At 35.4% G+C, this 9991-nt stretch overlaps 1 non-coding gene across 1 annotated transcript; it reads right to left on the bottom strand.

Moving 5' to 3' along the window:
- Positions 1–985: 985 nt before the first annotated feature.
- Positions 986–1092, bottom strand: LOC121213266 (small nucleolar RNA R71). The gene has a single exon (XR_005908649.1). It is a non-coding gene; the product is annotated as a small nucleolar RNA R71 (small nucleolar RNA).
- Between the last annotated feature and the right edge of the window lie 8899 nt (positions 1093–9991).

Raw genomic sequence — 9991 nt, 5'->3', positions numbered from 1 at the left:
GGATCGAGTCAAGTGAATAAATCGTCTAGTTCAGAGTCAAATAACAAGTGAAGTCTAGGTGGATTCTTCCTTGGGTATTGTCTAAATCAATCAGTTTTCCCAAAAGTATTTCCCCAATTTACTTCTTGTGCATTCTTAGTTTAGTTAATTAGTTTAGATAAAGCAAATCCCCTTATTTTAGTCTAGATAATAAAAAGAAGGTTAATACTAGTATTTTTTGTTCTTGTGGGTTCGACATTCCGGTCTTGCTATAAGCTATACTGCTGTTCAATAGGTGCTCTTACCTTAAGTCTAATTATTAGTTAGTTTCACGACCATCAAGTTTTTGGCGCCATTGCCGAGGAACAAGATATTGGGAACACTTAATTTTTATTACTTTAGCCATTTATTTTTGCTTAAATTATTAAGATTTTCTTTTATTTTCTTTTGGTAGGTTTTTATAGTTTATGACTAGAAGAAACCCATCAGGACCTCTACTTTTTGATAGTGAGATCAAAAGCATAGCTCGCAGAAATAGAAGAGAAATAAGGCAAAGCCTACGATACATAGAGGAAGGGTAAGAGGAAATCAGCTACCTCTTGTGGTTGCTGTAGATCCAATAAATCAGAATCCTGCTCCTCGTACTATGTATGATTATGCTAAACCTACTTTAACAGGAGCTGAATCGAGTATAGTTAGACCTGCTATTGCTGCAAATAATTTTGAACTGAAACCTACCACGATTCAAATGATACAACAATTTGTTCAGTTTGATGGTTTGCAAGACGAGGATCCAAACACTCATTTGGTGAATTTTCTAGAGTTCTGTGACACTTTTAAGATCAATGGCGTTTCTGAAGATGCCATACGCCTTCGGTTGTTTTGATTCTCATTGAGGAACAAAGCTAAACAATGGTTGAACTCATTACCACGAGGGTCAATCACAACTTGGGAACAAATGACTGAAAAAGTTTTACTAAAATATTTTTCACCGGCTAAAATGGCTAAACTAAGGAATGATATCTCTTCTTTTGTGCAGATGGATATAGAAACCCTGTATGATGCATGGGAGAGATACAAGGACCTATTAAGAAGGTGCCCTCACCATGGGTTACCTTTACGGCTGCAAGTTCAGACTTTTTACAACGGTGTGAACCCCTCAACAAGACAACTCATCGATGTAGTTGCTGGTAGAACTATAAACAACAAAACAACTAAAGAGGCTTATGAATTTATTGAAGAGATGTCACTGAATAACTATCAATGGCAAGTCATGAGAACAAAGCCGACAAAAGCAGCCGGCGTTTTCAACCTTGACGCTGTTACTTTGCAATCTAACCAGGTAGAACTATTAAATAAAAAGATTGACGGTTTGTATGGTTCTACACAGGTACATCTAGTGATGAGGTGCGATTCAAATGGAGGAGGAGTACACATAGAATATCAATCCTTCAACCCTAGCACCGAGGAGGAACAAGTTCAATATATGGGTAATAATAATTCTAGACCTCAAAATAACCCATACAGTAACGCTTGTAATGCAGGTTGGAAGAACCATCCCAACTTCTCATGGGGTGACCAAGGAAATAAAAGGCCACAACACCCCCCAGGTTTTCAACAACCACCTTACCAGCAGGAAAAGAAGCCAAACCTTGAGGAGATGCTAACAAAATTCATCTCGGTGTCAGAAACTCATTTTCAGAATACTAAAATAGCACATAAGAATCAACAAGCTTCGATCCAATGGCTCGAAACTCAGATAGGATAGCTTGCTAAATTGATTTCTAATCGACCATAAGGTAGTTTGCCGAGTAATACTGAAACTAACCCAAGGGAGCAGCTTAATGCAATTATCGTTCGAGATGAAGAATGGTTAATTTAACTTAAACTAGAATCACGGCAAGGACTTGTGGTAAGTAAAGGTAAGGATGAGGTGGACCACAGTAAACAAAAATTGGTAAGTAGAGAATATAAACCTCGTGTGCCATATCTAAGTGCGACAAGGAAAGACCGCACGGACGAACAATTTGGTAATTCCTTAAATTATTAAAGAAATTACATATCAACTTACCATTTATTGAAGCTCTTTCGCAGATGCCGAACGCAGTTAAATTTTTAAAGGAGCTTTTAGCAAATAAGTAGAAGTTGGATGAGGCATTGCATGTGGAATTGAACGCGGTTTGCTCAGCCATTCTACAGAATAAGCTACCTAACAAAGTGGAAGATCCAGGGAGTTTTACAATTCCTTATTTAATTGGTAGTTTAGATGTTAACGATGCTTTGGCTGATTTAGGGGCGAGCATTAACGTCATGCCCTATAAAATGTTTAAACAACTAGGTCTTGGGAAACCCAAACAAACTAGGATGAGCATTCAGTTTGCAGATAAAACCATTAGATTTCCTAGGGGTATCATTGAAGACGTACTTGTCAAAATTGATAAATTTATATTCCCAATTGATTTTTTTGTTCTAGACATGGAAGAGGATAGTGACGTACCTTTGATTTTAGGAAGGCCCTTTTTAGAAACTGCTAAAACTATTATTGATGTTGGTACAAGTGAACTTACACTTCGTGTGGGTGATGAAACAATTACTCTTCAAGCTCGTAATTCGAGTAGCACATCAAATATTGAGGGTGGTTGTATAAATCATGCTACTAATACTGCTCATGTGGTGCAACCTTCTTTGCAGGAAATACGTTCGAAGAGCATACATGAGCCATGTTCAAGTAACAACAAAGGACCCATTTATGAAGAACAAAGGCTACAGATCGAGGAACTAGATGAATGGCAGACACAAAAATCTAGAACACACAATAAACCAAAACCACACCATGACGGACTCAATGTTTTATCAAATCAACTTAAGGTTGGAGACAAAGTACTATTAGATGCAGCAGAACCTCGTATTACCACTTGTGAACCTAATGGAGCAATCACTTTTACGGTACTGAATATTTTCCCGTAGGTACAATCGAGGTAACACATCCCAAAGTCGGCACTTTCAAGGTAAATAGTACTGACTTAAACCTTATTTTGTAAAGAATGATAGTAGAAAAGAGGAGTTTCAACTCCTTGAACCACCATGACAATATGAAATCAAGGTAAGTCGAGCTTAGACTATAAATAAGCGCTTCTCGGGAGGCAACCCGAGCATTAACGGTGTTGATTTCTTTAAATTTTAGTTTTTAACATCTAAATCATTAACTAAGTCCTTGAACACAGGTTTTCCAAATCCACACAGTCAGGCACACGGGCATGCCTTAGACCGTGCTCATACCACAGGCGGCGACATGGCTGTGTGAAAACAGAACAAAATTTTCCCCAAAACACAGGATTCGATACATTGCCACAACCGTGCGACATGGCCGTGTGCAATCCTGCCAAATCAACAAGGGCGTGCAACACGCCCGTGTCCATAACCCACGGTTGAAACTGTCAAAATAACACGGGCATGCACATATATACATGGGCGTGGAAGAAGCGAATGAAGCAGGACACGGCCGTGCGACACGGCCGTGTTGCACCAATATGCCCAAAGAACAAGGTCGTGGGCTGAATTCCAGACACACCCAAATTTGAAAACCATGAAACACACGGGCTAAAATAAGGCACGCCCGTGTGCTCCAATATCTATATAAACCCCCACTATTCATCATCCCCTTCCTCAATACCCTAACTCTAGCCGCCACTCTCTCCACTGCCGTCGCCACCTAAGCTCTAACTATCAACCCAAAATCCACCCTTTCTCCTCCATCAGATTTATTAGCACCCTCATATCTCCTTGCCACCCCCACCTCGTAAACCGTCTGGCGATGAGGATTTTTGAAGACTTTTATTTATTATTTTTATTTTTTCCTTTTATCTTTATTTATATTTTTAAATTACTTTTTATTTTATTTCTCTTTAATACTATTTTTACTTCATCTTTAGGTTTTATAATTTATATTAAGCAATTTATGTTTTCGGCCATTTCTTTACGAGTAATTATGCTACTTTATATTTTCTAAAGAGTTATTAATTCTATCGCAGTTATGAAGAACTCCAAAGCTCACTATTAATTAGGAATTTGCAACTCCACTAGAAAAGGTCCTCTACGACTGCCATGCCCTGCTCGACCACGACCATAGCTGCCACCAGTTATAATATTCTTTTGGCACAGCACTTGTGGACTAACAACCTCTACCACCACTGGAGTAGCGCCGATTACTTTCCATGACTCCAATTCAAGGATTCCATTTAACATTCATTCACTTCTCTCCCTATCTTATGATCTTATATCTATATTTTTCAGTAAATCTATCTTTGTACATTGAGGACAATGTACATCTTAAGTGTGGGGGGTTATTTATATCATTATCAAAAAATCCCTGAATTTTGTCTTATTCTCACGTGACTCACTCCTATCACTATTAGAATGAATTTTAGTTATTTTATGATTTTTATTGATATGTCTTGAATTAAAACATTGGCATTTATGCATTGATTGTTTAAACTTTAAGTAATTAGAGAATCAAGCATGATAAGATGATTTTTTAGTATTAAAATTTTTTAGGTTATTTCCCCAAGTTTAGGTATTATCTTGAAGTTGAAATTCACAGGATTAACATAAAAAAGTCATAATTTTTGTGAGATCTTGAGCCTTTACAGCTTATATTATTTCTTTCATGCTCACTTTTACTGTTGCTATGAGTGCATCAATATTAATTTGTTATTCTAGAACTTGCTTCGATTATGCATGTCAAGACCACACCATTGATTTGATAGGTCGAGATGATATAGGCACTTAGGTTTAACCCACTCATTCCATAAAATTCTACCTTCATAATTAACCCTTAGTGAACCCCCTTGAGTCTAACAAGCCATTCATTGATTTACCATCAATATTAACCCATAACTCATTTTTGTTGAAATCCCCTCAATTAATTTGATCCCTATTTTTTTCGAGATTTGATTTGAATAAATTGCTTAGCTATGTTTTATTTTTAATAGTTAGCAAAGTTCTATGTTACTTGATTTGTTCTTTAAAAAAAAAACAAACGAAGTTGCTGCAATTGAGGTTTGTCGTCAGCATATTACGAAATTATGTAATGCTTGGATGAAAACGATGTTATCCATGAAGAAAAGCTCAATTCTAGGATCATCTAATTAGGGATGTGATTTGTCAGTTTTAGTATTTTTCTAGTTAGGTAATCTTTCAATTCAATCTTGATTCTAACCTTCTCTTCAAGGTTGTGACCATACCCCCTAACCAAGCCACGTTACAACCCTCTAAAGACCTTTTGATTGATGTATCATCTCAATATATAGTGGTGGAGATTTGATTTTCAGACAAACCTATGGTAATAACTTTTCATATTAACTGTTGAGTGTTAAATTTATTGTCCTTAAACAACTCGAGTGATTTGAGTGAATCTTTAGTGAGGATGTTAAACTTTGTAATATTTTGAATCAAAGCTGATTACTTAGATGAGGGGAGACACCTACGTTTTCGTGATAAAATGCTCAACTTGGAATGTTTGAAGCGTTGATGTTCTTCTAGTTGAATTCTCAATGTATGATTACTTATGGATTATTTTGAGATATTATTGATAGGAATCATAAGTTGAGAAAAAAGAATTCTTAATTGTAAATTGAGGATTTTTCTTGAGGACAAGCAAACGTTTAAGTGTGGGGGTATTTGATAAGTCGTAATTTATACATATTTTTATCCCATTCTTAGCACATTTTTGAATTAATTATATTTTATCCCATGCTTAGCACATTTTTGGATGAATTATCATTAGATTTGTGGAATTTGATGCTCCTAATCCTTTAATTTCATGTTTTATACTTAGGTGAGCATAGGAGAGTAAAAAGAGTGAGAAACAAGCCAAAAACGGAGAAAATAAGTCAACGTGGGAAACCAACACAGCCTGGACTTCCTCATGCGGGTAGACCACACGCTCGTGTCTATTTAGCAGACTTTAACACGACCTAAGCCACTCCACACGAGCGTGTAATTATCAAGCCCAAGTCTAGTTCTATTCGAAAAAGGCTAATTTTTAGGGTTTTGAAGCATTCTAAAGTCTATATAAACACCCTAGAAGAATACCTAAGGGGAGGAGGCACCTAGAGGCGAACACACAGAGTGGGAGGCAAGGAATTACTCGAAGAAAGTCGATTGATCCATCTCAGAAGCCGGATTCTCCTTCAAGACTGAAGATCTCCCTTCAATTTCCTTTAGGGGTTTTTGGGTTTCTTTATGTTTTGTATTATTATTCTTCTGAGATGTTTTCTTTTACACATATGAACTAAATTCCTTAAATACCCTAGGGGGATGAAACCTAAGACGGATCTTGTTACTATTTTTCGAATTATATGATAAATACTTGATTTGTTCTTAATTATGTGCTCTTAATTCTTGCTTTAATATTCCAAGATATTGATTCAAGTATTGATGTGCCTATTCAGAGGAGCAAATGTCCCTGTCTAAGAGTAGATCTAGCATAATTAAGTAGAGTTGATTGCACCCCTAGACATAGGACGACATAAATCTACCGAATTAGGTCAAACCTAATATGGGAATCCATAGATCGAGTTAATGCAACACTAGGGGTTTTAATTAGAAAGAGATTTTAATTAATCAACCTAGGGTTAGACGTTGTTAGTCTCGAGAGAGGTAATAATATAAATTAGGGATTTCTACGGATCGAGTCAAGTGAATAAATCGTCTAGTTCAGAGTCAAATAACAAGTGAAGTCTAGATGGATTCTTCCTTGGGTATTGTCTAAATCAATCAGTTTTCCCAAAAGTATTTCCCCAATTTACTTCCTGTGCATTCTTAGTTTAGTTAATTAGTTTAGATAAAGCAAATCCCCTTATTTTTAGGATAGATAATAAAAAGAAGGATAATACTAGTACTTTTAGTTCCTGTGGGTTCGACATTCCGGTCTTGCTATAAACTATACTACTGTTCGATAGGTGCGCTTGCCTTAAGTCAAATTATTAGTTAGTTTCACGACCATCAAGGTCCCTAAACAAAACCTACGACCTCCATCAATTGTCTCTTGTGATGGCATGACAATTTAACTACCTTATAATAGGATTGTCATGTGGACCTCACTCAAGAGATTTCCTGAAAGTACGTAGAATTTTCTTGTAATCGTGTGATAGTCGGATCGACCTCTGAGGTACATATTATTGTGTGATATAGCAAGAAGTTTTGTCTTCAAAGAACACTACTAGTCACAGCATGTTACTCGATGAGATTATCCCGTGATGACTCATTTGTGGTGCATGATACAATAGGTGTTAAGTTTATGGTTATACATTCAAGATCTTCTAGTTAAATAACTTTCCACGAAGCTCTACTTAAGTTAGAGTGGTGGACAAACATTGCATGATTATTAGTACATGTGAATGCCTAAAGAATTAGGTTCATGTATTAATTGGATGGAAATTCATGTTCTTACTAGTTGATCATGATCACTCCATAATGGCTTGATTCAATGGTTGTAGGAATTTTCGTTGTAATGACTTACAAGTTTTTCAAAGATTACTATAAGACACATGCATCATCTTAATGCGTAACATATGAAACCTAATGTCAAATGTAGTAGTTATTTTTGGGATATTTTCGCACCTAAGGAGCTTGTTTTTTAGGCATTTTATAATTAATTATTACATTTTTAGTAGTTAGTAGGTAAGTAGTAAAAGTTAATAAAATATGTATTTTTGACACATTTTTGAATGTTAGTAACCTGTTAGGCCGGCATAGGCCTAAACCTAGGTCATAAGAAATAATGATGCCAACGATTGTGTTTAACAAGATTTTAAGATTTCGTTTGATATTGAGCATTTTTTAGTATCGGGGGCATATTGGGCATAAAGTGTACACATTTTATCCTATAAATAAGAGACTCTTGTACGCAACTTAGTTTATAGGTTTAGACAGAGACAATTTTATTCAGCTTTTAGTTTTCTTTTCTTTTATGTTTTCTTAGTCAGAAGATCCTATTCCAATGTAAAGGCAATTGTAAGTGGAGATTGCTCTGAAACCACACTTCATTATATTATCAATAAGCATTCTCTCTACAATTTTATTTTATTATTTTATTTATATTCCGTTAATCTGATCAACTGATGATTGTATGGATATTAGAATAATTTCTCGCGCTTTATTCATATCTTGCATTATTCGTTTACTAAACTAATTAATTACTTAAGTCGATTAATTAACAAAAGAATAAGGGTTCGTAATGTATTTAGTTGATATAAATTATGTGGTCTTAAACCCTAAGCTTAACAACCCTACGAAGTAATCGAAGGTTAAACGAGGTCAGGAGACAAGTTTGTTGAGTAAATCATAATTTATCTCGATGTAGAAAGTGAGGTTTGGAGATAAGCGAGTATCTGTCGATTAATTAATTAGAAGAGGTCAAAGGGTAATACTAGTTAATTAATAGCTAAGTCATATTAAAACCTTACTTCTAAAATTAGTTAATCTTCTGTTTATTAATTAGGGTTTGAATTGATCATAGGCTAAAGACTTGCATTTTTGACACTAGGAATAGGAAATTCGATTAGGTTAATTTAGGTTTATTAATTTAATTAGTTTACTCAATATTTTTTTTGGATTAACACTAATAATTCGTGACTTGATTGGATTAATAATTATTTTCTGTAATTAATTTAATAATAATTTCTCCAATTTGCAATTCCTTGGGTACGATCCTCGGAATACTTACCGGTGTTCTATTGTAACACAATACTATATTACAAGTTGACTTGTATGCTTGCAGATACCACACTTAAATATTTATATTTTTATTTGCACGGTTTACTCTAAACGATAACACATTTAAAGGCGATCAATAATTTTGCAAAACATTTTCAAATATTTACTTGATACAAAGATATTAATTAATGAATGTTTTATTTTAAATTTGAAAATGACTCCTACTCCTCTATTAAATATAGTTACTGAATAATTATAAGAAATGGAAAAGAAACTTGATGATTGTCCTAAGCTGTGAGAAACTTAAAACAGTTCTTGGTAATAAGTGCCCTCGGGCCATTCAAGTTGAGGCTAGGAAACATTGGGAGGAGTCTAATGTGATAGCTCGTTGTTATATGCTAGAAATCATGACCAGTACCCTTTATAAACAACTAGACAGAGTTATAAGACTGCCAAAGTGATTCTAGACAAACTAGAGTTCGGAGGCTAAGCTACTTTGGCTTGACTGTCGGCTATTACTAGTTTAGTGAATGCCCAACAAAAGTTGGACACTCCAGTAAAAAACCATATGATTCCTCTTATGGGATACTTTGCTAAGGTCACGAATAATGACGCTAATTTGGACCAGAACACTCAGATTGAGATGGTTTTCAAAAGCTTGTACAAGGATTTTGCAAGCTTTCGGACCACATATAACCTTGGAACAAGACCACGACGCTTACACAACTCTTGAAGGTTACAATCCTATGTGCTAATGCTGAATGGTGGTTAGTCAGTCCGAATAGTAGAATAAAACATTGTTGTCACATATTCCTCAAAAGGGAAGGTAAAGCGTACTAAAAAAGGCAAGGCCAAGGTCCTTGGGCCACCATCACAAGTGGAAATGAAGAGAACTAGGAAGCCTAACGGCTTATCTAAGTGTAAATGCGCCATCTGCAGTAAGAAATGACACTTTAAGGCAAACTATAAATAGTGGAAGGAATACCTAGCCACAAAAAACAAAGGTGTAGAACTCTTTATGATAGAAGCACTTTTAGTGGAAGAGTCAATATATCACTTGGTCATTTATTTGGAAACCACTAATCACAAATGTGTTTCTTTACAGGGGTTCGAGGAGACAAAACATCTTGGAGATAAGAGCCCATTGTTGCGGACCAAAAATGGGACAACTGTGGCAGCTGAAGCAATGAGAGATGCACATCTTTATTTTGATAATTTTAGGAAGATTATTTTGAAAGACGTTTTCTATGTACTAAGTTTCAAAAGAAACTTGATTTCAATTTCTTGCATATAA

Source organism: Gossypium hirsutum, chromosome A13, assembly GCF_007990345.1.
Source record: "Gossypium hirsutum isolate 1008001.06 chromosome A13, Gossypium_hirsutum_v2.1, whole genome shotgun sequence".
Taxonomy (NCBI): domain Eukaryota; kingdom Viridiplantae; phylum Streptophyta; class Magnoliopsida; order Malvales; family Malvaceae; genus Gossypium; species Gossypium hirsutum.
This window is presented reverse-complemented; position numbering and strand designations above follow the sequence as displayed.